This window comes from Macaca thibetana, chromosome 19, assembly GCF_024542745.1.
Source record: "Macaca thibetana thibetana isolate TM-01 chromosome 19, ASM2454274v1, whole genome shotgun sequence".
NCBI classification, from domain to species: domain Eukaryota; kingdom Metazoa; phylum Chordata; class Mammalia; order Primates; family Cercopithecidae; genus Macaca; species Macaca thibetana.
Genome location: NC_065596.1, coordinates 18,672,960 through 18,698,830, shown reverse-complemented (window position 1 = coordinate 18,698,830; position 25,871 = coordinate 18,672,960). Strand labels below are relative to the sequence as shown.

Genomic DNA, 25,871 nt, shown 5'->3' with positions numbered 1-25,871 from the left:
AAATTCAATTAAGTCAGAATCAGTTCTGCTCCTAGAATACATTACCCAGTTGGAGACAGCAGGGGGAAGAAGGAAAAAAAAAAAAACCCACACACACAAAACAACGCAGACCTATTTAGAGATTTCCCTCTAAATGGATTTTAATTCTCCCGATTTATCAGAGGCCAGAGGAGCTGCTGACAGGCTGCATTTGGTGTCTGCAAACGCAGTTTCAGCCACAGGGAGGGGAGAAGAGGGATCGAGTTTATGTGGTCATTTGCCTCCAGTGTTGGAGGTCTGGGTTCGCCCAGAGATGGGTTCGAATCCCAGCTTTGCCATTCACCGGCTGCATGACCTTCAGCCAAGCACTGCATCCTCTCAGAGCTTTGATACCTACTCGTCTGGAAAATGGGAACAATGACAGGGCTTATTTCAGAAGACCCTTGTGAACCATGGCCTGGATTATCCACGAGAATTCAAGTTAAATCCTCAGCACAAGGCTTGGCACACACAGAATGCTCAGTAACGCAGGATGATGGTGATGGTGATGAAGGTCATCGTTGTTGGTTTTGTGTGTGTGTGTTTGTTTTTTGAGACAGATTCTCACTTCGTCACCTAGGCTGGAGTGCAGAGGCACCATCTTGGCTCACTGCAACTTCCGCCTCCCAGGTTCAAGAGATTCTTGTGCCTTGGCCTCCCAAGTAGCTGGGATTACAGGGGTGCACCACCACACCTGGCTAATTTTTGTATTTTTAGTACAGATGGGGGTTTCACCACGTTGGCCAGGCTGGTCACGAACTCCTGACCTCAAGTGATCCACCTGCCTCAGCCTCCCAAAGTGCTGGGATTACAGGCATGAGCCACCACACCCAGACCACTGTTGGTATTTTTTTTCCAACCAGAGACACAGCCCTGTGCTAGACTACTGTAGGGAAAGAAAAAAGATGCATGAGGCTCAAGTCCGGCCTTTGGAGGTTGGGAGGCTTTGGGTAAGCAGGAAAGCAAGGAGTAGGATGGTCCAGTAGGTGGACAGGCCTAAGCAAAGGAGTGGAGGTGGGATTGAAACCGGAATTTGCTGGGGACAAGTGACTGAACATGTCCATCCTATATCCCGTTTCATCAGGGAGAGCTCCAACCAATCCATGACACCAGAGGACCAAAGGCAGATAATTGTTTAACCTGCTCTCTGTCCCGGGAAGCCCCCATTTGGCCTTGAACTTCCCAGGCAGGAAGAAAGCTCCCGTGCCGCTCCCCATAGTATCACCCACCTGATTGGAGCGGGGTCCAGGGGATCAGCGCCCTGCAGCCAGGTCAGATAGCCTCAGAGATCATCAGGGCACCTGGCCCAACATCCAGTCTCCCATTTCACAGGTGAGGACACAGGCTTGGGACAGCCATCCTGAGGCCACAGAGCTCAAAGCTGTCCCCTTGCAGGCCTGGGTCCTACTGGCACCAGGTTCAGACTCTACCGTCTGACGTTGGGCGAGCACCCCACACTGGGCCTCAGTTGTACCATCTGTAGAGAGAGAAGGAAAAGCAAAGTTTCCTGAGCCAAAAGGCTCATCTGTAGGGTCAGGTCAGAGGGCTCTGGGACCCCAGAAGGGCGTTTGTCTTCAGAAGAACCTAGTGAGGCCAGGCGCAGAGGCTCACGCCTATAGTCCCAGCACTTTGGGAGGCCGAGGCAGGCGGATCCCGAGGTCAGGTCAAGAGATCAAGATCATCTTGGCCATCATGGTGAAACCCCGACTCTACTAAAAATAAAAAAAGTAAAAAAATAAAAAATAAATTAGCTGGGCATGGTGACATACGCCTGTAGTCCCAGCTACTCGGGAGGCTGAGGCAGGAGAATTGCTTGAACCCAGGAGGCAGAGCTTGCAGTGAGCCAAGATCGCACCACTGCACTATGGCCTGGCAACAGAGTGGGACACTCTGTCTCAAAAAAAAAAAAAAAAAAAAAAAGCCTAGGGAAGGGGATTTTCAGACCAGAATCAGAAAAGGTTTTAGGACAAAAAGGGTCCTGGCCTGTAATGTCCCCTGGGGAGCTCAGGGGGGCCATAGTTGGCTCTCCTAAAGGGTTGCTTCATCCACAGAAGGCCTCCCTTCACCCCAGGCCCATAGCCCTCATCTGTGCCTGCCCTGAAAGGGCAACTAGGGAGGGTAGGAGGTGTCAAGGACACTCTAGTCCCAGTATCAGGGTTGGGGGGCAGAGGTCTGACGCTAGGGTTGGGAAGGCTAAAGAGAGGCACCGTGGCTCATTCCTGTAATCCCAGTATTTTGGGAGGCCGAGGCAGGTGGATCACTTGAGGTCAGGAGTTTGAGACCAGCCTGGGCAACATGGTGAAACCCCATCTCTACTAAAAATACAAAAAATTAGCCAGCCGTGGTAGAGCTTGCCTGTCATCCCAGCTACTTGGGAGTCTGAGGCAGGAGAATCACTTGAACCTGGGAGGCGGAGATGGCAATGAGCCAAGATCGTGCCACTGCACTCCAGCCTGGGAATCAGAGCGAGACTCTGTCTCAAAACAAGAAAAAAGTACAGTTATCCTTGAGAGGGTCTAATTGCGAGGCAGCACCAAGGGAGCTTCTGAGGGGAATGTTCTCCGTCTTGAGGTGGTGGTAGCCAAATGGGTCTATGTCCATGTCACGATTCCTCAGGCTACACACAAGATTTGAGCACTTTATAAGTTATACATCATTAAAAGAGAGGGAGGACTCAGAGAGGGGCAGAGACAGAGAGAAAGAGAGATAGAAACAGAGAAAAGACAAAGATAAACAGAAATTGAGAGACATAGAGGAAACTGAGATATAGGAAGAGAGAGAGAGACAGAAGCAGAGAGACAGGAAGAGGCAGAGAGAAGAAAAGAAGAAGGAAAAGGAGTTTCCAAGCAGAAATGAGAAAATGAGGAAATTGGGAAGAAGAACTGAGGACTGAAGAAAAGAAGGCCAAAAAGAGGAGGGGAAAGGAGGAGAAAATAGCAAATGACCCGGGAAAGGGCGGGAGAGAGCGGCTAGGGAGGCCAGGAAGCCAGGAGCTGTCACAGGCGAACATGTCCTTAATTGTAATTACATGGGAACATTTAGTTTGTAGATGCAGCAGAAATGAAAACACTGCTCTTTGCCCATTAATCTAATGGCTGTTAGTCAATCACTCTTCAAATGGAACCCCCCACTTCTCCACTCCCGGGCTGTGGTTGCATGGGGAGTGGCCTGCGGGGAGCAGATCAGAGGAGATGGTTTTAAACTAATGATGTCCTCAGGGATACCCAGAGGGACAGTTCTGGGAAGAACAGAATTTCCCCACCAAAAAACCCATGGCTGGTGAATTTCTGAGCCCTGCAAACAGCTACCAGCCCAGAAGTCAGCAGCTGGCGAGTGGGAGTTCTAATCTGCAAGGCTAGATTAGGGGAGATACAATGTATCCACGAGAGATCAAGGTTCTTTCACTCGCCCTAGGGGGTGGGGGAAGCCTTCCTAGAAGGGCTGACATCTAAACTGTGCTTAAATGTATACTTTGAGGCAGGCAAGCAAAAAAGGAAGGAAGAAAGGCCTTCCAAAGAGAGAGAACAGCTTGTGCAAAGGTTGAGAAGGAATTATGCTTATAACCATGAGCGTGACTGGGTGGGAAGTGGGGTGGGGATGGGGAGAGGGGTGTAGCTGGGGAAGTCAGCAGAGCCCAGACCACTCATAAGACATGCTGAGGAGATAGGACTTTGTCCTGAGGTCAACAGGGAGTCATGGAGGGTTCACAACAGGTGAACGCAGTCCAGGATGATCTTTTTAAAACATTGGGGACCACTCCTATGATATTTCACTCACTCAAAAACAGAGAGCTTCCTGGTCCTGGAGGCACGCAAAGTAAGGTCACACTAACCACCCAGGGGGACCCTGGGGGAGATTTCAGTATCAGGTGGGGCTGAGGCTGGGACCGCAGAATGGGGGTTCTCAGGCAGGAGGGCGAGATGCTGAGAGAGGTTTGATGTGTTACTAATCTCGCTTGGGGGGTACACTTGGCCCTCCGGCTTTGAGACAGTGAGGAGCAGGGGGTGTGGATGACTCAGGAGTACAGGCGCCAGAGTGGGAGGTTTGAGTCAGCGCCTAGTGTATACCTCTCCCAGCCACTCTCAGCTGGAGGTGACTCACTCATTCATTTGGCCTTGAATGTAGAGACCTGGAGTAGGGAGTGGGGGAAGGAAAAGACCACCCAACTATCCCACTACTGTTCACCCCTCCTACCACTGTGGGTCCAGTCCTGTGCAGGAACCACCGATGCACCTCCCCCACAACCCAATACTCCTAGAATGAAATCTGTTGGCTCCAAATAGACCTTGGTCTTGTCCTCTCCTCACTCCTCCTGTGGTTCCAGCCTTGATCTGGCACCATCAATGCTTATCTGGATGAGCCAGGGTCACCTCCATCCTGGTCCCTGGCTCCCACCCCACAGTCTATCCTCCCCACAGCAAGCAGTCAGAGAGCTCCTATGAACCTCCTATGAGTCAGCATCCATCCCGCCTCTACCCACAGCCCTCCACGGCTTCCATCTCCCTTGGGGTCAAAGCCCAAGTCCTTACTAAGTGCTAAAAGGTCCTGCACGACCTGCCCCATCCCTTCCCCACCCTCTGCTCCCCTCCATCCTCTCTCCCCCTCCTCACTCTGCTCCAGCTACAAAGGCCTCCTCGCTGTTCCGCCAGACTTAGTGCTGCCTCGGGACCTTTGCACAGGCTGGTTCCCTCCACCTGGAACTCTTCTCCCAGTTCTTCCCACAGCTTCTTTTTATTCTCCCTAAACATCACCTCCTCAGGAAAGCCCTCCTTGATTGCTAGTCTAAAGTAACATCCAACTCGCTCTCCACCTCATCCCCTTGTTTTTATTTTCGTCATTTTTCTTTTATTTGGCAGGTATGGTCTTTTGAAATGACCTGCTGTATCTGCCCATCTACCTCTGTTTTCCCCCACCAGACCTCAGGCTGGATTCTGGGCCCGACTGGGTGGTGCCGTATCCCCAGCACCCCGTCTGGGTAAGGGCTTGTTGCCTGATTGAATGAATCTTCACAGCAGTCCCGGGATGTGGAGGCTTTAATCTACCCCATTTCACACGGGGGAAACTGAGGCTCGAAGACATGGAGCCCTGCCCCCCACCACTTGTGGGTGCTCCGAGGATGTCCGTGGACCATGTGCGCTCCCTGGAATTCTGTGGGAGGAATGCTGCGGTCTCGGGCAGTTCCACAAAAGAAGGTGTGTTCTGAGTGGGGGTGGGTGCGTCTGTCCGTGCCTCCTGGGGACAATGTGTGTGTGTGTGCAGGGAGGCGGGGGGCGGGGGGGAAGGGTGTTAAAAGAACCCTTGGGAAGGGAGCTGCTAATTTCGCTGCGGGAAGGGGACCCTCTCATTCCCCTTCTGCTCTTCCCACCTCTCCGCCTCCCCCACCAAGACGCCCAGGCGAGGGACCCTCGTGGGAGAGGTACAACACGGAGTAGGGGGCAGCGTGGAGTTGGGGGACAGGGAGTAGGGGCGACACTCTTCTAAAGACCCCCTCACAGCCCCGCAGATATTGCAAATTCCCCATTTCCTGCACTCCCCCCTCGCTTTCCCTCCCCTCTCCTCCCCTTCCCCCCTCCCACAGGATCCTCCAGGGCTGGCCCCTGCAACCCCCTCCCGGGTCCCGGGTCCCGGGAGCTCACGCCCCGCTCCCGCCCACTGGACGCCTGCAGCCAATGGCCGCGCCGCCTGATGAGGTAATGCGCCCCCTCTGCGCCCCCATTGGCCAGCCTGGAGCCCATTCCCTTGTCCCCCGCAAGCAGTGGAGACCTTGCGAGACGCGGGCGGGGTCCTCCCAGGGTGGCACCTGGGCATCTGCGTTCCCCCATCCCCCTCTCTGTGAAACTCTCACTTGCCCCTCCCCCTTTTCGGGCCCAGGAGGGTCCAGGGGCTGAACTTGGGGGACTCCTGCCCCCAGGGACGCGTGATTCCTCCCATAGGAGCAGGAAGGACAAAAGACACCCCCATGCCCCCAGTAGTCAAAGACCCCCGAACTGCCCATCCCAGACACTCGCGCATGCATGGAGCGCCTACTGTATGCCAGTAGAGACTCACTGGGGATGCAGCGGTGGCGACATCAGCCCCTGGTCCCTGTCCTCACGGGGCTCCCAGGATAATAGGGAAGAGGGACAGGCCACCAGCCACGTCTTCCCTCTCCTAGTCGGTGCTGCGGATGGAGGGTGAGGAGGGTAGGCAGAGGCAGGAGGGGACAGCCCCTCTTAATGATCTTGTTCCCTTGTTTATTTACCGTGGCCTCCAGGAGCCTTTGGGGGCCATATCTCCTCGTCCACCGCTGTATTCATTCAACAAATATGTCCTTAATCCCCACTCCCCGCTCCACTGCCTCTTGTTTTGTATATTCCCCCTTCTGTCCCCATAACCACTGGAACTGGCTTTTTTTTTTTTTTTTTTTTTTTTGACAGGGTCTTGCTCTGTCTCCCAGGCTAGGGCGCAGTTGTGTGATCTCAGCTCACTGCAGCCTCAACCTTCTGGGCTCAAGTGATCCTACCACCTCAGCTTCCCAAGTAACTGGGACTACAGGTGCATGCCACCACGGCCGGCTAAGTTTTAAATTTTTTATAGAAATAAGGTCTCGCTACGTTGCCCAGGCTGGTCTCCAACTCCTGGCTTCAAGCGATCCTCCTGCCTCAGCCTCCCAAAGTGCAGAATGGGCTTTAAAAAAAAAAAAAAAAAAAAAACTTGTGGGTATTCTTGAAACCGGTAAGGTTGTTTTGTCTGCCTGCGTTTCTTTTTTCTTTCTTTCTTCTTTTTTTTTAAGATGGAGTTTTGCTCTTGTTGCCCAGGCTGGATTGCAATGGCGCGATCTCAGCTCACCACAAACTCTGCCTCCCAGGTTCAAATGATTCTCCTGCCTCAGCCTCCCGAGTAGCTGGGATTACAGGTATGAGCCACCACATCCGGCTAATTTTATATTTTTAGTAGAGATGGGGTTTCTCCATGTTGGTCAGATTGGTCTCAAACTCCCAACCTCAGGTGATCCACCTGCCTTGGCCCCGCAAAGTGCTGGGATTACAAACATGAGCCACCGCGCCCGGCCGCGTTTCTTTTTTTTTAACTTTCTTATTGAGATGAAACTTGGAAACCCTAAACACAGAAATCTCAAGTATACAGTTGGGTGAATTTTGACCTAAACACACAGGGGTGCTTGTCACCAGCAGCCCGATGGAGATAAATATTTAGGGCCCCCAACTAGAGGGAGGGGAGTAAGGTGAGTCTAGTAGCAGAACAAGGAATTCTCTTTGTTTCTGATACAGAGTCTCATTCTGTTGTTCAGACTGGAGTACAGTGGCACGATCTCAGTTCACTGTAACCTCCACCTCCCAGGCTTAAGCGATTCTCCTGCCTCAGCCTCCAGAATAGCTAGGATTATAGGCACCTGCCACCACACCCAGCTAATTTTTGTATTTTTGGTAGAGACAGGATTTTACCATGTTGACTAGGCTGATCTCAAACTCCTGACCCCAAGTGATCTGCCTGCCTTCGCCTCCCAAAATGCTGGGATTACAGGCATGAGCCACCGTACCTGGCCGGAATTCTCTCTCTGTTAGCAAGTTTGATTTTTTTTTTTTTTTTTTTTTAAGATAGGGTCTCACTCTGTCTCCCAGGCTGGAGTGCAGTGGCATGATCTCAGCTCACTGCAACCTCCACCTCCCGGGTTTAAGCGATTCTCCTGCCTCAGCTTCCTGAGTAGCTGGGATTACAGGCATCCACCACCACACCTGGCTAATTTTTGTATTTTTAGTAGAGACAGGGTTTCACCATGTTGGCCAAGCTGGTCTCGAACTCTTGACCTCAGGTGATCTGCCCGCTTTGGCCTCCCAAAGTGCTGGAATTACAGGCATGAGCCACCGTGCCCGGTTCATCCCAGATTTTTTTGTTTTCTTCAACTTTTAAGTTCAGGGATACATGTGCAGGTTGTACAGGTTTGTAACATAGGTAAGCATGTGCCGTGGTAGTTTGCCGCATGGATCATTTGCTCGCCGTGGTAGTTTGCTGCTAGGTATTGAGCCCAGCATCCATTAGCTATTCTTCCCAATGCTCTCCTTCCCTCCCTCTTCCAACAGGCCCCAGTGTGTGTTGTTCCCCTCCCTGTATCCATGTATTCTCATCACTATTCAGCTCCCGCTGTTAGGTGAGAACGTGCAGTGTTTGGTTTTTTGTTCCTGTGTTAGTTTGCTGAGGATAATGGCCTCCAATACCATCCATGACCCTGCAAAGGACGTGAGCTCATTCCTTTTTATGGCTGCATAGTATTCCATGGTATGTGTATATGTACCACATTTTCTTAATCCAGTCTATCATTGATGGGCCATCTGGATATTTTATTTGCATTAATTTTGATTTTTTTAAAAAAAATATTGCATTGGGCTGGGCACAGTGGCTCATGCCTATAATCCTATCACTTTGGGAGGCTGAGGCAGGAGGATCACTTGAGCCCACAAGTTAGAGGCCAACCTGAGCAACATAGCAAGACCCCATCTCTACAAAAAATGAAATAAATTAGTCGGGCATGGTGGTGCATGCCTGTGATCTCAGCTACTCAGGAAGCTGAGATGGGAGGATCACTTGAGCCCAGGAGATGGAGGCTGCAGTGAGCCGTGGTTGTGCCACTGCACTCCAACCTGGGCAATAGAGCAAGACCCAATCTGTTTAAAAAAAAAAAAAAAAAGCGAGACGGGTGGATCATTTGGGGTCAGGAGTTCGAAACTAGCCTGGCCAACATGGTGAAACTCCGTCTATACTAAAAATACAAAACTTAGCCAGTCATGGTGGCACAGGCCAGTAATCCCAGCCACTTGGGAAGCTGAGGCAGGAGAATTGCTTGAACCCGGGAGGCTGAGGTTGTGGTTAGCCAAGATTGTGCCACTGCACTCCAGCCTGGGTGACAGAGCAAGACTCCACCAAAAAATAAATTAATTTTTAAAAAATAAAGAAAAGAAAGAGAGAGAAAAGGAAGGGAGGAACGGGGCGGGGGAAGGAAAAGAGAGAAAGAAAGAAAGAAAAGAAAAAGAGAAAGAAGAGAGAAAGAGAGAAAGAAAGAGAAAGGGAGGGAGGGAGGGAAGGAAGGAAAGGAAGGAAGGAAGGAAGGAAGGAAGGAAGGAAGGAAGGAAGGAAGGAAGGAAGGAAGGAAGGAAGGAAGAAAAGAAAGGTGGCTCAGGCCTGTAATCCCAGCACTTTGGGAGACCAAGGCAGTGGATCACCTGAGATCAGGAGTTCGAGACCAGCCCGAACAACATAACAAAACCCCGTCTCTACTAAAAATACGAAAATTAGTTGAGCGTGGTGGTGTGTGCCTGTAATCCCAGCTACTCAGGAGGCTGAGGCAGGAAAATTGCTTGAACTCAGGAGGGGGAGGTTGCATTGAACTGAGATCACGCCACTGCACTCCAGCCTGGGTGACTGAGCGAGACTCCATCTCAAAAAGAAAAGAGGAGAGAAGAGAATTGAAGAAACGAGAATTGAAGAGAAGAGAATTGAAGAGATGAGAATTAAGAGAAGAGAAAGAGGAGAGGAGAAAGGAGAAGAGAGAAGAGAGGAGAGGAGAGAGGAGAGAAGAGAGAAGAGGAGAGGAGAGGAGAGGAGAAGAGAAAATGCAGTCAGATGTTATTTAGCTTGATAGCTGAGTTTTTATTGTTGTTTGGGGAGTTTTTTGGTGCTCCCTTAAAGTTTGCTCCTGGGGAAGATCCTTCTACCACCTCACCCTAGCCCTGCCCTGGGGAAGAGCATTCTAGCACCCAAAAGATCTCGGTGACCCCTGTCATGAACTGTCCCTCTCCTCCCAGGCGCATCTTCCTACTCCATCACCACTGTTTCCTTTGCCTATTTTTAAAACTGATGTTTTGAATCTGTCATCTTCCACTCAGCATAGGTGCATTGGAGATTCATCCAAGCTGGTGCGTGTCTCCATAGTCCACCCCTTTTTATTGCTGAGTCGTATTCCAGTGCCTGGGTGGACCGCAGTCTGTTTACCGAGCCACCAGCGGATGGGCATTTGGGTTTGCATCCTGTGTTTGGCTGTCACGAAGAAAGCTGCTACGAACATCCTCGCACGTGTCTCCGGGTGGACATATGCTTCTGTTTCTCTCGGGGAAACACCTAGCAGTGGGTGCCTGGGTCGTATGGTAGGTGTCTGTTTAACTTTTTAAGGAACTGCCAAACTGTTTCCCAGAGTGGCTGTACCATTTTGCATTCCCACCAGCAGTGGAGGAGCGCACCCGTGAGCGTGTATTTTTGGCATTCTTTCTTTTTCTTTTTTTTTTTTTTGAGACGGAGTCTTGCTCTGTCGCCCAGGCTGGAGCGCAATGGCGTGATCTCGGCTCATTGCAAGCTCCACCTCCCGGGTTCACACCATTCTCCTACCTCAGCCTCCTGAGTAGTTGGGATTACAGGCGCCCGCCACCACACCCAGCTAATTTTTTGTATTTTTTAGTAGAGACGGGGTTTCACCGTGTTAGCCAGGATGGTCTCGATCTCCTGACTTCATGATCCGCCCGCCTCGGCCTCCCAAAGTGCTGGGATTACAGACATGAGCCACTGCGCCTGGCCTTTCATGGCATTCTTATATCTTCCCTTTGGATCAGCTTTATGGAGGTGTAATTTAAGGATAGAGTTCGATGAACTTTGACAAATGTATACACCTGTGTAGCCACTAACTCCTTCCAGATGTATTTTTATCACCCCAGGAAGCTCCCTCAGGACATGTGTTATTATTTTATTTATTTGTTTATTTATTTATTTTTGGGATGGAGTCTTGCTCTATCGCCCAGGCTGGAATACAGTGGTGCAGTCTGGGCTCACCGCAAGCTCCACCTCCTGGGTTCAAGTGATTCTCCTGCCTCAGCCCTCTGAGTAGCTGGGATTACAGGCATGTGCCACCACATTTGGCTAATTTTTTTGTATTTTTAATAGAGATGGGGTTTCACCATGTTGGCCAGGCTGGTTTCAAACTCTGACCTCAAGTGATCCACCCCCCTCAGCCTCCCAAAGTGCTGGGATTACAGGCCTGAGCCACCGTGCCCAGCCAAATTCTTCTAAGCACTGGTGATTAGAACAGACCTGGCCCTTACGGGTTCACAGTCCAGTGAGGGAAGAAGGATGCAGAGCATCGTGTTTACAGCACTGGGTTTTTACAGCATCAGAGCCATGATGGGAGAGTCACAGGCATGGCTGGGCCCAGAGGGAGCACCTGACTCAGGCTGGGGCATCAGGGAGGCTTCCTGGAGGAAGTGATGCCCGAACAAAGACCTGAAAGATAAGAAAGGGGTAGCGATGAGGTCAGCAGTTCGAGACCAGCCTGACCAACAAGGTGAAACCCCGTCTCTACTAAAAATACAAAAATTAGCTGGGTGTGGTGGCGGGTGCCTGTAGTCTCAGCTACTTGGGAGGCTGAGGAGGGAGGATCACTTGAACCCAGGAGGCAGAGGTTGTAGTGAACCGAGATCACATCACTGCACTCCAGCCTGGGTGACAGAGCGAGACTCCGTCAGAAGAGGGAAAAGGAGGGGAGGGGAGGGGAGAGAAGGGGAGGGGAGGGGAGAGGCTCCAGGCAGTAAGTATAGCTTGTGCAAAGGCCCTGAGGTACTTCAGGGGCCTGACATCTGCCCCGCAGGGCTTCAAGTTATCCTGGTAGGTGGAAGAACATGGATGTCCACATTGACTTTCTAACTTACCTGGTGAGGCCCGGAGTCCTCCTCTAACCCCAGGGCTTGATTGAATTTTTGCAGCCAGGGGGCAATTGCCGATCTCGTCTCCCCTGCAGGGTTTGCCGGGGGCTTGACCCTGCAGCCATCAGGACCCCCTCCCTCAACCTTCACCCTCATCCTTGATGCTGGGGTGGGGGTAGGGGAGACAGGTCCGGGAGGTCTCACTCCAGCCAGCCACATTCCCTGGGCCTTGGCAGCTGGCTCATCTAAGGCTGAAAAATTTGCTCTTTGAAAAAGGCTTCGCTCTGTGGAAATCTGACATCTTTGTGGATCCATTGTCCCTTTCTTCTGCTTCCCAGGCTTGAAATTGTTCTTTCCCTCCCCCAGACCCCTCCATTATGTATAATCTATCAGCCAATCCGACACCTCTGCCTGCAGTCTATCCCAGATCCACCCACTTCTCCCCGCTCCTGTCTCCATCTTGGTCCAGCCCCATCACTGCCCTCCCAGAGCAGGTGAGGCACCTCCACCCTGGCCACTGCCACCCCCATCCCCACAGTCCTCTCTGAAGCAGCCAGAGGGTGCAGGTGAGCACCTGAATCGGGCCCCATCTCTCCTCTGCCTACAGCCCTCCATGGCTCCCATCTTCCTCTGGGTCAAAGCCCAAGTCCTCACTGAAGCCCACAAGGCCCTGCATGACCTGCCCTATCCCCTCCCTGCCCTCCTCTCCTCCCTGTCTCTCCCTTGCTCCCTCTGCTGCAGCCACACAGGCCTCCTGGCTTTTCCTCCAATACACCAAGTGCAGTCCTACTTCAGGGCCTTTACACGGGCTGAAATGCTCTTCCCCTAGTTGCAATAACTTCATTTACTTTTTTTCCTTTTTAAACATGTTGACCAGGTGTGGTGGCTCACGCCTGTAATGCTAGCACTTTGGGAGGTCGAGGCAGGTGGATCACTTGAGGCCAGGAGTTCGAGACCAGCCTGGCCAACATGGCGAAACCCCCGTCTCTACTAAAAACACAAAAAAATTAGCCGGGTGTGGTGGCATGGGCCCGTAATCCCAGCTACTTAGCAGGCTAAGGCAGGAGAATCGCTTGAACTCAAGAGGCAGGGTTGCAGTGAGCTGAGTTTATGCCATTGCGCTCCAGCCTGGGCAACAGAGCGAGACTCAAAAAAAAAGAAAAGAAAAGAAAAGAAAGAAAAGAAAACATTATGTCAAGGATGTGAGTTTCAAGAAGGCAGTGACTCCAGCACCATGCCTGGCACACAGTAGTTGCTCAATAAAGATTCCTTCTACAATGGAAGGGATTAGTCATGAACCCTCAGGAAAAAAAAAAAAAAATAGCTTTGTATTCCCAAGAACTGCCTGGAAACATTTGGCTATGGACGCCAATAGGGATATTAGGGGGAGAAAAAAGAAAGGGTCCAAATTTTGGTTGCCTCCTCCTGCCTTTAATTATTTTGTCGACAAGGCTCACAATTCAGTAAGTCAAGGTGGCATTTGAGAGGGACGGTTCCCTTTAGCGTAGCTGACAGCTAATTTGTGGGAAGTTTAATTACAGGCGGCGTTAATTAACTGGCAGAGTGCTGGGCAAGGAAGGCAGCCATCTGTTCCTAAAAACGTCCTCCCCTCCTGGGCCTGGCTGGGAGGCTGTGAGGGGTGGGCTAGGAAGAAGACAGGGTGTGGGGAGGAGGCGGGGACAGAGGAGGCGGGAGGAGGGAGGACCAGGTGATGAATCATGGCCTTCCTCACACTGTCAGGGCTGAGATCTTTGGCAGCCAGCCTCCTCCACTGACCTCTGGGAGTGACAGTAACAGTTTCTGGGAATCTGCCTCTCATTGGTTGTATCATGAGGAGCAGAGGGTGTGGGACACAGGAGGTGAAGAGCCCACTATTCTTAGCCCACATTAGAGAGGGTTGGCACCTACCAAAGGAGGTTGGGATAAGGAACTGGGACAGAGCCAGGGGTGAAGGACACGCTGAGCAGTCTTGGCCTAAGAGGGACAGATCACTCTGTCCCTGTTCCACAATGAACTCCTTCATTCTGACCTTTTTTTTTTTTTTTTTTTTTTTGAGACGGAGTCTCGCTCAGTGGCCCAGGCTGGAGTCCAGTGGCATGATCTCGGCTCACTGCAAGCTCCGCCTCCCGAGTTCATGCCATTCTTCTGCCTCAGCCTCCCAAGTAGCTGGGACTACAGGTGCCCGCTACCACGCCCGGCTAATTTTTTGCATTTTTAGTAGAGACAGGGTTTCACCGTGTTAGCCAGGATGGTCTCGATCTCCTGACCTCATGATCCGCCCGCCTCAGCCTCCCAAAGTGCTGAGATTACAGGCGTGAGCCACCGCGCCCGGCCCACTCTGACCGTTCTTCATGGGGATGGTACAGAAATAGCAACAGCCTCTGGAAGTGGGCGCTTTTTTTTTCCTTTTATAGAGACAGAGTCTCTCTCTGTCACCCAGGCTGCAGTGCAATGGTGCAGTCATAGCTCACTACAGCCTCAAACCCCTGGGCTCAAGCAGTCCTCCAGCCTCAGCCTCCCAAGTAGCTGGGACTACAGGTGCACATCACCACACCCAGCTAATTGTTAAATTCTTTGTAGATATGGGGATCTCTGTGTTGCCCAGGCTGGTCTCAAACTCCTGGGTTCAAGTGTTTCTCCCACCTCTGCCTCCCAAAACCGAGATGAAGAAGCTGAGTTTGGAATTACAGGCACGAGCCCCTGACATGCAGAGATGGACTTTTGAATTTTAATATTAGCTTTGTCCCTGCTGTTTGCCCTGGGGCAAGTCACTTAACCCCTCTGTGTTCAGTTTCCTCATCTGGAAAATGGGGTTGATTAGAGCAGAAGTTGTTGACATTTGTCTGTCTTTTCTTTTCTTTTCTTTCCTTTTTTTTAAGACAGAACTTCACTTTGTTGCCCAGGCTGGAGTGCAGTGGCACAATCTCGGCTTGCTGCAACCTCCGCCTCCTGGGTTCATGCAATTCTCATGTCTCAGTCTCCCGAGTAACTGGGATTACAGGCACCTGCTGCCACGCCCTGCTGATTTTTTGTATTTTAGTACAGACGGGGTTTCACCATGTTGCCCAGGCTGATCTTGAACTCCTGAGTTCAGGCAGTCTGCCCATCTCAGCCTCCCAAAGTGCTAGGATTACAGGCGTGAGCCACCATGCCCGGCCTATCCTTTGTCTTTCTAGAATAATTGAACCCAAGTATTTTCAGGCTCCTGAGGAGATCTCTGTTATTAGGAGAACTGTGTATGTGTATTGAAAGGAGCAAAGTATTCGATAAGGTTGAGAATTCCTGTGCCTTCTGCAACCCTGGGCCCTCAGATATCCTGTTCCTTCCACCCGGATCATCCTTCCCACCCCTGCCCAATTGCTTTGGTTTTACTTACGAGTCTTGACGTGGACGCCTCCTTCCTAGGAAGCCTTCCTGGATCCTCCAGGTTGAGGCAAGTGCCTCTCTGGGTGCCTGCGGGACCTGTGTGTCCTCCATCACAGCGCTAATCACCCTGCCCCTGCCTGGTCACACTTCCCCACTGGACTGGAAGCCCCAGGCAGGCAGAGACTGGGTGCCCAGCAGAGACCTGAAGAATTAGGTAGTCAGCGCCTGTGTGGACAAACAGCAAGAGCTATGACCCGTACATTGCAAGGCAGAGGCCAATGGAATTCAAAGTCAGAGCCATTTAAAAATGGGCCAGGCCAGGTGTGGTGGCTCACACCCGTAATTCCAGCACTTTGGGAGGCCGAGGCGGGAGGAACACTTGAGGTCAGGAGTTCAAGACCAGCCTAGTCAAGATGGTGAAACCCTGTCTCTACTAAAACTGCAAATATTAACGAGGCACAGTGACAGGCACCTGTAATCTCAGCTACTTGGGAGGCTGAGGCAGGAGAATCGCTTGAATCCAGGAGTGGGAAGTTGCAGTGAGCTGAGATTGTGGCACTGCACTCCAGCCTAAGTGACATGGTGAGACTCCAGCTCAAAAAAAAAGAAAGAAGAAAGAAAGGAAGAAAGGAAGGAAGGAAGGAAAGAAAGAAAGAAAAAGAAGAAAGAAAGAAAGAAAAATGGGCCAGGTGCAGTGGCTTACACCTACAATCCCAGCACTTTTGGAGGCTGAGGTGGGAGGATCACTTGAGGCCAGGAGTTCGAGACTAGCGTGACCAACATGGCGAAAACCCATCTCTACGAAAAATAGAAAATAAATAAATAAATAAGCTGGGCATGGTGGTGGGCACCTGTAATCTCAGCTACTCGGGAGGTGGTGGGAGGATTGCTTGAACCCAGGAGGCAGAGGTTGCTGTGAGCCAAGATCACACCACTGCACTCCAGCCTGGGTGACAGAGTGAGACCATGTCTCAAAAATAAATAAATAAATAAATAAATAAATAAATAAATAAATAAAATACATTTTAAAAACAGAGAATGACTCAGGTGCAGGAATGAGCTCCCCGTCGCCACAGGCATGCAAGCACATAGTCAGGGGTTCCATCCTGAAGGTGGCCTCCTCAGCTCACACTGGGATTCCTTTCCACACTCTTTGCCCCCATTTCCTCCCTGAAGCCTTGGCAAAGGGCAAGAGGGACCTGCACTGGGTTTTGTGTGGGGGAGGGAGGTGCTTGGGCCTCCATGCCGCTGTAGCCCTGTATTTCTCCACATTTGTCTCACCTCCAGCAGGGACCCTGGGCCGGAGCCCCGCTCAGACCCGGAGCACAGGCCAGGCACTGAGGGCGTTAACAGCCCTTGTTGACTGTGAGTTGGGTTTTCACCAAAGCAGAGACTGCTTTCCGAGGGGATCTGACGAGCCCTGCACCTTTCGGGGTACGTGGCCCTGGGCAAGTCACGGCTCTCCTGTGGCACAAGTGATCCTCCTGCCTCAGCCTCTTGAGTAGCTGGGACCACAGGTGCACACCACCATACCTGGCTTTTGTTGTTGTTGTTGTTTTGTTTTGGTTTGGTTTTTTTTTTTTTTTTTTAGAGACGGGGTTTCACTATGTTGCCCAGGCTGGTCTCGAACTCCTGGACTCAAGCAATCCTCCTGCCTCAGCATTTATAGGCTTGTTGAGGGGGAGTTCAGGAGAATGTGGGGGTTCCTGGCGAGCGTTTCATTCACTCACTCATTCATTTGCTAAATAACCACTGAGCACCTACTGGGTGACATCTATATTCTGGGCATGCTAGAGACAAAGTCTCCAAAGTCTCCAAAGCAAATAGATGCTCACAGTCTATTGGGGGAAACAGGTAATTTTAAAAAGCAAAACATTATGTCAGAGAGTTGTAAATCCAGTGAGGAAAACTTCAGCAAGGAAGAGAAGTGAGGTTCCGCAAGGTGGGGTAGTTGCAGCTTAAACGGGGTGCCAGGGGTGGCCTCAATCAGGCAGTGATATTTGATCTGAGAATCAAAGGAAGTGAGAGAGGAAGCCATGTGGAAACAGCATCCTAGGCAGAGGCACAGCCTGTGCAAAGGCCCTGAGGCAGGACCATGCCTGGCGTGTTGGAGGAACATCGAGAAGGCCTGTGTGGCTGGAGCAGAGTGAAGGGAAGAGGGGCAGAAGAGAGGGCGGGGAAGGGATGGGGCAGGTCTTGCAAGGCATTGTGGGCCATGGGGAGGACGTGGGCTTTGACCCAAGGAAGGTGGGAGCCATGGAAGGTTGTAGGCAGAGGAGGGATGGTGCCTGATTCAGGTGCTCACGGGTGCCCTCTGGCTTTTGTGGAGGGAACAGTCTGTGGTGGGTTGAGGGTGGGATCCGGGAGACCAGGGCGGTGGAGACTGGGCTGGTCCTTATGAGTGGTGACAGTGCTGGAGGCAGGAGTACAGGGATAAGTGGTTGGATTCAGGATTGGTTTTCAGAGCAGAGCCCAGGGTGCCTGCTGAGGGAGGGGTCCGGAGAAAGGGAGAGGGAAGCTGAGCTGGAATCCCAAGTTTCTGGCCTGAGCCCCTGAAAAGATGGAGCTGCTGGCTGGGTGCGGTGGCTCACGCCTGTAATCCCAGCACCTTGGATGGCTGAGGCAGGCAGATTATTTGAGTTCAGGAGGTCGAGACCAGCCTGGCCAACATGGTGAAATCCCGTCTCTACTAAAAGCACAAAAAATTAGCCGGGCAAGGTGGTGGGCGCCTGTGATCCCAGATACTCTGGAGGCTGAGGCAGGAGAATCGCTTGAACCTGGGAGACGGAGGTTGCAGTGAGCCGAGATCGCGCCACTGCACTCCAGGCTGGGTGACAGAGCAAGACTGTCTCAAAAAAGAAAAAAAAAAAAGATGGAACTGCTGTTCTTGAACATTTCAAGCCAAGTCACTAGGAGGGACCCATCAGAGCTCTGATATCCTCACACAGTTGGGGCAGTCCTGGGGTCAGGGAGTCCTCAGAAATGAGTTCAAATCCTGGCTCTACCACTGCTCTGCTGTGCAACCTTGGCAAGTCGCTTTCCCTCTCTGGGCTCAGTTTTCTCAGCTGTCATTTGGATGCGCCTCCTTTCTGGCTCCTCCACATCTCAGCCAAGGGCTCTGCCTCCAGAATTGGCCCACTTTCACCCCTCCACGCCCACCCATCGGCTCCTGCCTGGATCAAGACCGTCACTTCCTCCCTCTCCACACCTCTCCGCCCGTCACTCTCCGCATCAAAGGAAGCCTTTAAAAGCATTAATCAGCTCCCTGTGGCAAAAGGCTTGAACTGCCACTTCACCAAAGAAGACACACAGATGGTAAAAAAAAAAAAAAAAAAAAAAAAAAAAAGCACGTGCAAAGATGCTCAATGCCATTAGTCACTGGAGAAATGCAAATCCAAACCACAGTGAGATATCACTTCACACTTGCTAAAACGGCTAAAATTCTTTCAGCTGACAATACCAAGAGCGGGTGAGGATGGCGAGCATCCGAAGCTCTCCTACGCTGCCCATGGGAAGGCAAAACAGTGCAACCCCTTAACTCCTTATGAAGTTAGACATACGTTCACCAAACCCCCCCAGCAATCCCGCTCCTGGGAACTCGCCCAAGAGACATGGAAACATGCGTCCGGTCCGTGCAAAAACCTGTACCTGGCTGTTTCTAACAGCTCTATTCCTAATGTCCCCAAACTGGAAGTGATCCAGCAGGTGTGTTTGCATAAACAAACCCGGTCACCTCCACGCAGCGGAGCACTATTCGGCAGTCACAAGGAAACCGCACCCGAGACACGCAACAATGTCGGTGATTCTCAACTGCATTCTGCAGAGTGAAAAATGCCAGACACAAAAGGCCGCCCACTGTATGCTCCCATGTATAATGATGTTCTGGAAATTGCTCAGGGAACCCCCCGGGTGTGTCTTTAACTCCAGGAAAGGGCTAGGGGCAGAGACTAGGGTATGTGTGTGAGTGGGGGTGGAGTGAGGGTTGGTTGGCTGGTTTTTTTTTTTTCTTTTTCTTTTTCCTTTTTTTTGGAGATGGAATCTTGCTCTGTCGCCCAGGCTTGAGAGCAGTGGCGTCATCTCAGCTCACTGCAACCTCCGTCTCCGAGATTCAAGCAATTCTCCTGTCTCAGCCTCCCGAGTAGCTGGGACTACAGGTGCAAGCCACCACGCCCGGCTAATTTTTGTATTTTTAGTAGAGACAGGGTTTCACCATATTGGCCAGGCTGGTCTTGAACTCCTGACCTCAGGTGATTCACCTGCCTTGACCGCCCAGTGTGCTGGGATTACAGGAGTGAGCCACCGTGCCTGGCCTGTTTTTTGTTGGTTGAGACAGGGTCTTCCTCTGCTGCCCAGGCTGGAGTGCAATGGTGTAATCGTGGCTCACTGCAGCCTCAACCTCCTGGGCTCAAGTGATCCTCCTGCCTCAGCCTCTCAAGTAGCTATGACCACAGGTGCACACCACCACGCCTGACTTTTTTTTTTTTCTTTTTTTTTCCTTTTTTTTTTTAGTACAGACGGGGTCTCATCATGTTGCCCAGGCTGGTCTCAAACTCCTGGACTCAAAGCGACTCTCCTGCCTCAGCCTCCCAAAGTGCTGGGGTTACAGGCGTGAGCCACCATGCCTGACCAAGACAGGTTTTGTCCACTGGAGCATTCCCAGCAGAGGACAAAGGGACATGAGGAAGCATTTTGAGGAGATGGGACTGTTCTGTATCTTGATTGTGGTGGGGTTCCATGATCATGCATTTGTCAAAACTCGTAGACCTGTAGACTAAATGTTAATGACCACTTCTCCTCTGCTCGCCGATGTAGTCTCCTCTGGCTACACTGCCCTCTTCGACGTTTCCTGCCACTGAACCTCCACACTTGCTGTTCCCTCTGCCTGGAATACTGTTCCCCACATCTCCCTTCATGTCTTTCTGTGGTTGAATCTTTCCCTCTCTTTTTTTTTTTTTTTTGGAGTTTCACTCTGTCGCCAGGCTGGAGTGTAGTGGCACGATCTCAGCTCACTGCAACCTCCGCCCACCTCTCGGGTTCAAGCGATTCTTCCTGCCTCAGCCCCCTGAAGGGCTGAGACCACAGGTGCATGCCACCACGTCCGGCTAATTTTTTGTATATTTAGTAGAGATGGGGTTTCACCATATTGGCCAGACAGGTCTCGAACTCCTGACCTCGTGATCCACCCACCTCGGCTTCCCAGAGTACTGGGATTATAGGTGTGAGCCACTGCACCCGGCTGAATCGTTCCCATCTTTTAAGTCTCTGCCCATATGTCACCTCCTCAGGGAGGCCCTCCCTGATCACTCCTAACTAAATTCACCAGCCCCCTCCCTAACCTGCTACTCCATCACCCTGTTGCACTAAAACAAACAACAACAACAACAAAAAACACTGCAATTCATTAGATACTAAACTCCCTGAGAGTGGTGGTCTCTTTTGGTCACAGCAGTGTCCCCAGCACAGCACTAGCGGATAGTAGGTGCTCATTAAATATGGATCAAGAGGCAGGAGTTCAAGACCAGCCTGGGCAACATGACAAAACCCACTACAAAAATTAGCCAGGCATGGTGGTACATGCCTGTAATCCCAGCTACTTAGGAGGCTGAGGTAGGAGAATCGCTTGAACCCAGGAGGTGGAGGTTGTGGTGAGCCGAGATTGCGCCACTGCACTGCACTCCAGCCTGGGTAACAGAGCAAGACCTTGTCTCATTCTAAAAAAAAAAAAAAAAAAAAAAAGGCAGTCGAGTGAAAGAGCAAAGCACACGGGGCTCTGTGAACCCGGGTTTGAACACAGGCTTGGCCCCTGGTGTGCTGTGTGGCTTCAGGTAAATCGTATCACCTCTCTGTTCCTCATCTGGAAGGTGGGATTAACATGCCTCTCTTGCAGGAGTATGGGGAGGTTTAATCCAGCAGGCACCAGCCCTTAGCTCCCTGAGTCCTCCTGTGAAAAGCCCTAATCCTCATTTGCAGATGCCCTGGAACCTACCTAGCCTTGCCCAGCCGGGGTGCTGCCTCAGGGAATGCTTGCTGAATGGCAGAATAGACAAATCAGTGGCAACACGAGCAAATGCCTTTGCTTTGTAATTAAGTTCGCTTGGTAATTAAGTCCTCAAACATCCCAGCCCTCCCTCATCTTAGCCCTAAGGACTTATTTTGCAGTTTTCCAAAATGCTCAGAATCAACTGCACCTCCTGTCCCTTCGCACGGACTGTGAACCGGGAATCCTCCCGTGTGCTATTTCCCCCAACTTCCACTTTTCTTGCCAAGTTCCTACTTGTCCTTCAGGTTCACTTGAAATCTCCTCTCCTCCAGGAAGCCTGCCCTGCACCCCACTCTCTGGGCTCCCTCAGCCCTGGCTGTTCAGGTCCATCTCTCGCCCAAAGCCTGGGACTCCTTGAGGGCTGGGCAGGGGCCCAAGAACTCTTGGAGTCCCCTGTATTTCCCAGCGCAGATGCAGGCACTGAGTGGGGAACCCTAAATACTCAGTGACTGCATTCATGGGGCCAGGGTTCGAATCCCAGCTCAGTCACTTTGCGGCTTTGTAGTCCTAGTGAGTCTGGTCCCGTGTCACAGACTCAGTTTCCCCCCTCTGGAAGGGGGGGCGTCCACAGGAACCTGGCCCTGGCTGCAGGGGGTCAGTGAAGTTTCCTGCAAAGCGTGGTCATCCGCCCAGCAGGCTGCATTGCTCAGTGGCAGTTCTGAAGGCTCCTGCCATCCCCAAGTGCCCCCCTCCTCTGGGGCTCAGTTTCCCCATTTGGCCACACTCCCCCTTAGACAAACACAGACGGGGCACCACCTGGCTGGGCAGGAGGGGGCCTCGGCAGCTTCTCAGGAAGAACAGCAGCCAAGGTGGGGGCTGGCGGGGCTGGCACGGGCCAGCCTCGTTAAGCTGCCAGTCCTTGGCACCACTCTGCTTTCGTGGAGGCGGCTGGAGAAGGGCCCAGGCCTGGCTGTTGGGGTACTGAGGAAGCCGGGATGAAGCTGAGACCCTTTTGCAGAGGGGGCAGGCCCTGAGTGATGGCAGGAAGTTCTATGTTCACTTATTAAGCATCTACTGGATGCCAAACCAGGCTACTCAGGCAGGGCGTTTGCTGTGCTGTTCTAGCTGCCAGGATCACATTTCCTGTTCATAGCATTATCTACTGCTCATTCCGATCTCATTCTAGAAGACACCACCTCCAGGAAGCCTTCTAGATTCTCTAGAATAAGCCAGGTGCCTCCCTTTGGGTTGGCACAGTGCCTGAGTTTTCCCCATCACAGTTTGATCACTCAATATCTACTTTTAGAGATGGGGTCTTGCTCTGTGGCCCACTGCTGGAGTGTAACGGCATGATCAGAGCTCACAGTAGCCTGTAGCTTACTGTAGCTCAGGCGATGCTCCTGCTTCAGCCTCCCAAGTAGCTGTGATCACCTAATATTATAACTGGGCTGTGGACAGGTCACTTAAGCCATCAACAATTCAGATAGAGCACTTTGTAGGTGGCAGGCACTATGCTTATCACTGTTCATGCTCAGCGAACCCCGTGGTGCAGGTGCTGATGCTACCTCCTTTTTACAGAAGGGGCAACTGAGGCTCAGAGTGGTTGAATGGTGGAGTGAAGCCACATGGCCTGGAGTCTGGTACACAGAAGGGCCCGGGAAAAGCTGATTTCCATTCCCAGGGACAGTGAGCTCACTTACCACTGAAGGAGGCCTAAGCTGGAGGTGTGGGGATTCATTCATTCAAAAAATATGTATTGGGCAGTCATTGAAGGCCAGGTTACTCAAGTGTGTCTGAGTGACAGGTGGTGCTGGACACTTCCAACATCTGTTCTCTCATCCTCCATAGTAATAGAAGCCCTGGTTTTCAGCTGAAGAATTGGTCATTCAGAATAAAGACTACGTTTCCCAGCAAGCTTTCTGCCAGACATGGCCATGTGACTAATTCTGGCCAATGCAGTGTGAGCAGAAGTGGTGCCTGGGATTTCCAAGAAGTGTCCTTAAAGGGGCAGGGTCAGCTCTTCTTCACTCTTACCTCCTCATCGCCTGGGAGGTAGATGTGATGGCTGGAGCTCAAGCAGCTGCCTTGTCCCACAAGGAGGAGGCCACTTACTGAGGATACGGTGGATGGAAGGTGTCTGGGCTGCAGACACCACAACATCTTCATGCCATCGCAGGACCGACTACTCACATTTCACATTCAGAAGCAAATCAACCCTGTATGCTTACACCGCTGCAGTTCGGTCTTGCATACCACAGCCAACCCGAGCCTGACCACTACATTTGTCCCGCTCTGCTTCTGTTTTTCCACCCTCGCCTCCTCTCATGCCTGCTGGACTGAAAAACCTGCTTCTGCTTGGTGGCACTGGCCTGCAAGGGCCGTCCACAGTGGCCAAGGCAGTGGTCTCTGGATAGTGTGGCCTCTGTTTGTGGCAGGAGACAGAGCAGGGGCAGGAGTGCCACCAGGGGCCGGGCACAGTGGCTCATGAATGTAACCCCAGCACTTTGGGAGGCTGAGACGGGCAGATCACTTGAGGTCAGGAGTTTGAAACAAGCTTGGACAACATAGCAAAACCCCGTCTCTATGAAGATACAAAAATTAAGGCTGGACGCAGTGGCTCAAACCTGTAATCCCAGCACTTTGTGAGGCCGAGGTGGGCGGATCACGAGGTCAAGAGATTTGAGACCATCCTGGCTAACATGGTGAAACCGCGTCTCTACTAAAAATACAAAAAAAATTAGTCAGGCGTGGCGGTGGGCGCCTGTAGTCCCAGCTACTCGGGAGGCTGAGGCAGGAGAATAGCGTGAACCTGGGAGGCGGAGCTTGCAGTGAGCCGAGATCGCGCCACTACACTCCAGCCTGGGCAACAGAGCGAGACTTCATCTCAAAAAAGAAAAAAAAGATTCAAAAATTAGCTGGGGATGGCAGCATGTGCTCATGGCCTCAACTGATCTGCCTGCCTCGGGCTCCCACAGTGCTAGGATTACGGACATGAGCCACCGTGCCCGGCCTTTTCTCCTTTTCTTAGAAGGAAAAGAGCTGCATAGATGTTATTTCCAAATAAGGTCCATTGACAGGGGTTGGTCAGAACCAGGGGTTAGGGGTTCCACATCTCTTCTTGGGGCCACAATTCCACCCACTGCATGGCATAAGAGATTTGTGTGGGAGGTGAGCTCAGGAAGCTCTGGGAGAGAAGTGGGTGGGGAAGGGAGGGAGACAGTAGCGGGCTCATTGACAAGACAGTACTGGGTTCATTGACTTCTGGGGCTCATTCGACTGGGGACCTCTAGGAGACACGGTAGAACATACTTCGATTTGTCCCATAAGAGGGAGGAGGGAGTGGGGGCATTTATCTACCACTTCCCATCTGTCACTGGCTGAGGGCTGCTCTGGGAGGTATTAGGCCAACACAGAAAACCTAAAGACTAAGTAGTCAGCCTGACAAAGTGAAGTTGAGGAGCAAGAATTCTGTTCCAGGCAGAGGGAAAGGGAACGGCATTTGCAAAATTCTAGAGGGGAGCAAAGCAAGATGCCTCTGGGGCATTGCAAATCATCCAGGCTTCAGAGATTGGCAGGGGCCCAACCGCAGGGGTGCATGCAGGCCACAGAGAAGAGTGTGGCCTTTACCTGGAGGGCAATGGGGCGCCATGGGAGAGTTTAGAGCATGGGAAAGACTATTATGCCCATGTTACAGGTCTGGAAGCTGAGGCCCAGAGAGGCTAAGGAATTTAGCTGATGTCATACAGCTTTTTTTTTTTTTATTTGAGATAGAGTCTTGCTCTGTCACCCAGGCTGGAGTGCAGTGGCCTGATCTCAGCTCACTGCAAGCTCCGCCTCCTGGGTTTACACCATTCTCCTGCCTCAGCCTCTCGAGTAGCTGGGACTATATATAGGCGCCCGCCACCATGCCCGGCTAGCTTTTTTTTTTTTTTGTATTTTTTAGTAGAGATGGGGTTTCACCATGTTAGCCAGGATGGTCTCGATCTCCTGACCTCATGATCCGCCCGTCTCGGCCTCCCAAAGTGCTGGGATTACAGGCTTGAGCCACCGTGCCCGACTGTCATACAGCTTATGAATGGCAGAGACAGAAATCCGACTTGAGTGGGCTGCAGACAGATTGAGGGTATGAAATTTGGGGGATGGGGACTGGGGAGAAGGTGAGGCCAATGCCCAGGACTGAAGCTCAGGCCGGGGGCACAGTTGGAGACCTCGCTGGAGAAGCAATGCTATAGGAAAGAGAATGAAGCTGGTGCAAGCCTGGAGGCCAACCTGGCGGTGAGGACTTGGGACCCCTGACCCCCACCAGCCCCACCCTGATCCCGGCACTTCACCCTCCCTCCAAATCAAGTCCAGCTGGGCTCTGAGGATATATGAACTCAGATCTGAGTCTGCACAAAAGAGCCAGCTACGGAGAGAAAGGGCTTTCTAGGCAGGAGGCCCAGCCCATGCAAAGGCCCTGGGGCAGGATCCTGCCTGGTGTATTGGAGGAACAGCAAGGAGACCCATGTGGCCGCAGCAGAGTGAGGGATGGTGAGAGGGGGTCAGGAATTTGGGTTTTAAGCACTGACCTCATTGTAGGGGGGCGTGGCTTGAACAAGTCTGGGTCCCTCTTGGAGTCTTAGACAAGGGTAACATCGCACCTTCTACAGTGTGTTGCTAGGAACCTCCAGAAGCTGATGCTGGTAGAGTCTTAGCATGGTGAGGGCTGAATCTGCACCGCTAGGGGCCAGCAGCCCTTTTGTGGCATCCCTGGGCCTCTTTGGGTCCAAAGATGCCCTGAGCCTTCAAGAAGTTTTCTCAAAGATTGCCCGGGCACCGGCAAATCACAG

At 51.9% G+C, this 25,871-nt stretch overlaps 1 protein-coding gene and 1 long non-coding RNA gene across 3 annotated transcripts in view; one reads left to right on the top strand and one right to left on the bottom strand.

The window, feature by feature from the left end:
* Window positions 1-25,871, top strand: part of RPL36 (ribosomal protein L36) — a 459,247-nt gene that overhangs the window by 202,861 nt on the left and 230,515 nt on the right. The gene's annotated exons all lie outside the window — the stretch shown is intronic.
* Window positions 1,405-25,871, bottom strand: LOC126942923 (uncharacterized). The gene is made up of 3 exons (XR_007721651.1): window positions 25,611-25,871; window positions 15,073-15,287; window positions 1,405-1,495 (listed from the first exon to the last, which is right to left on the bottom strand). It is a non-coding gene; the product is annotated as an uncharacterized LOC126942923 (long non-coding RNA).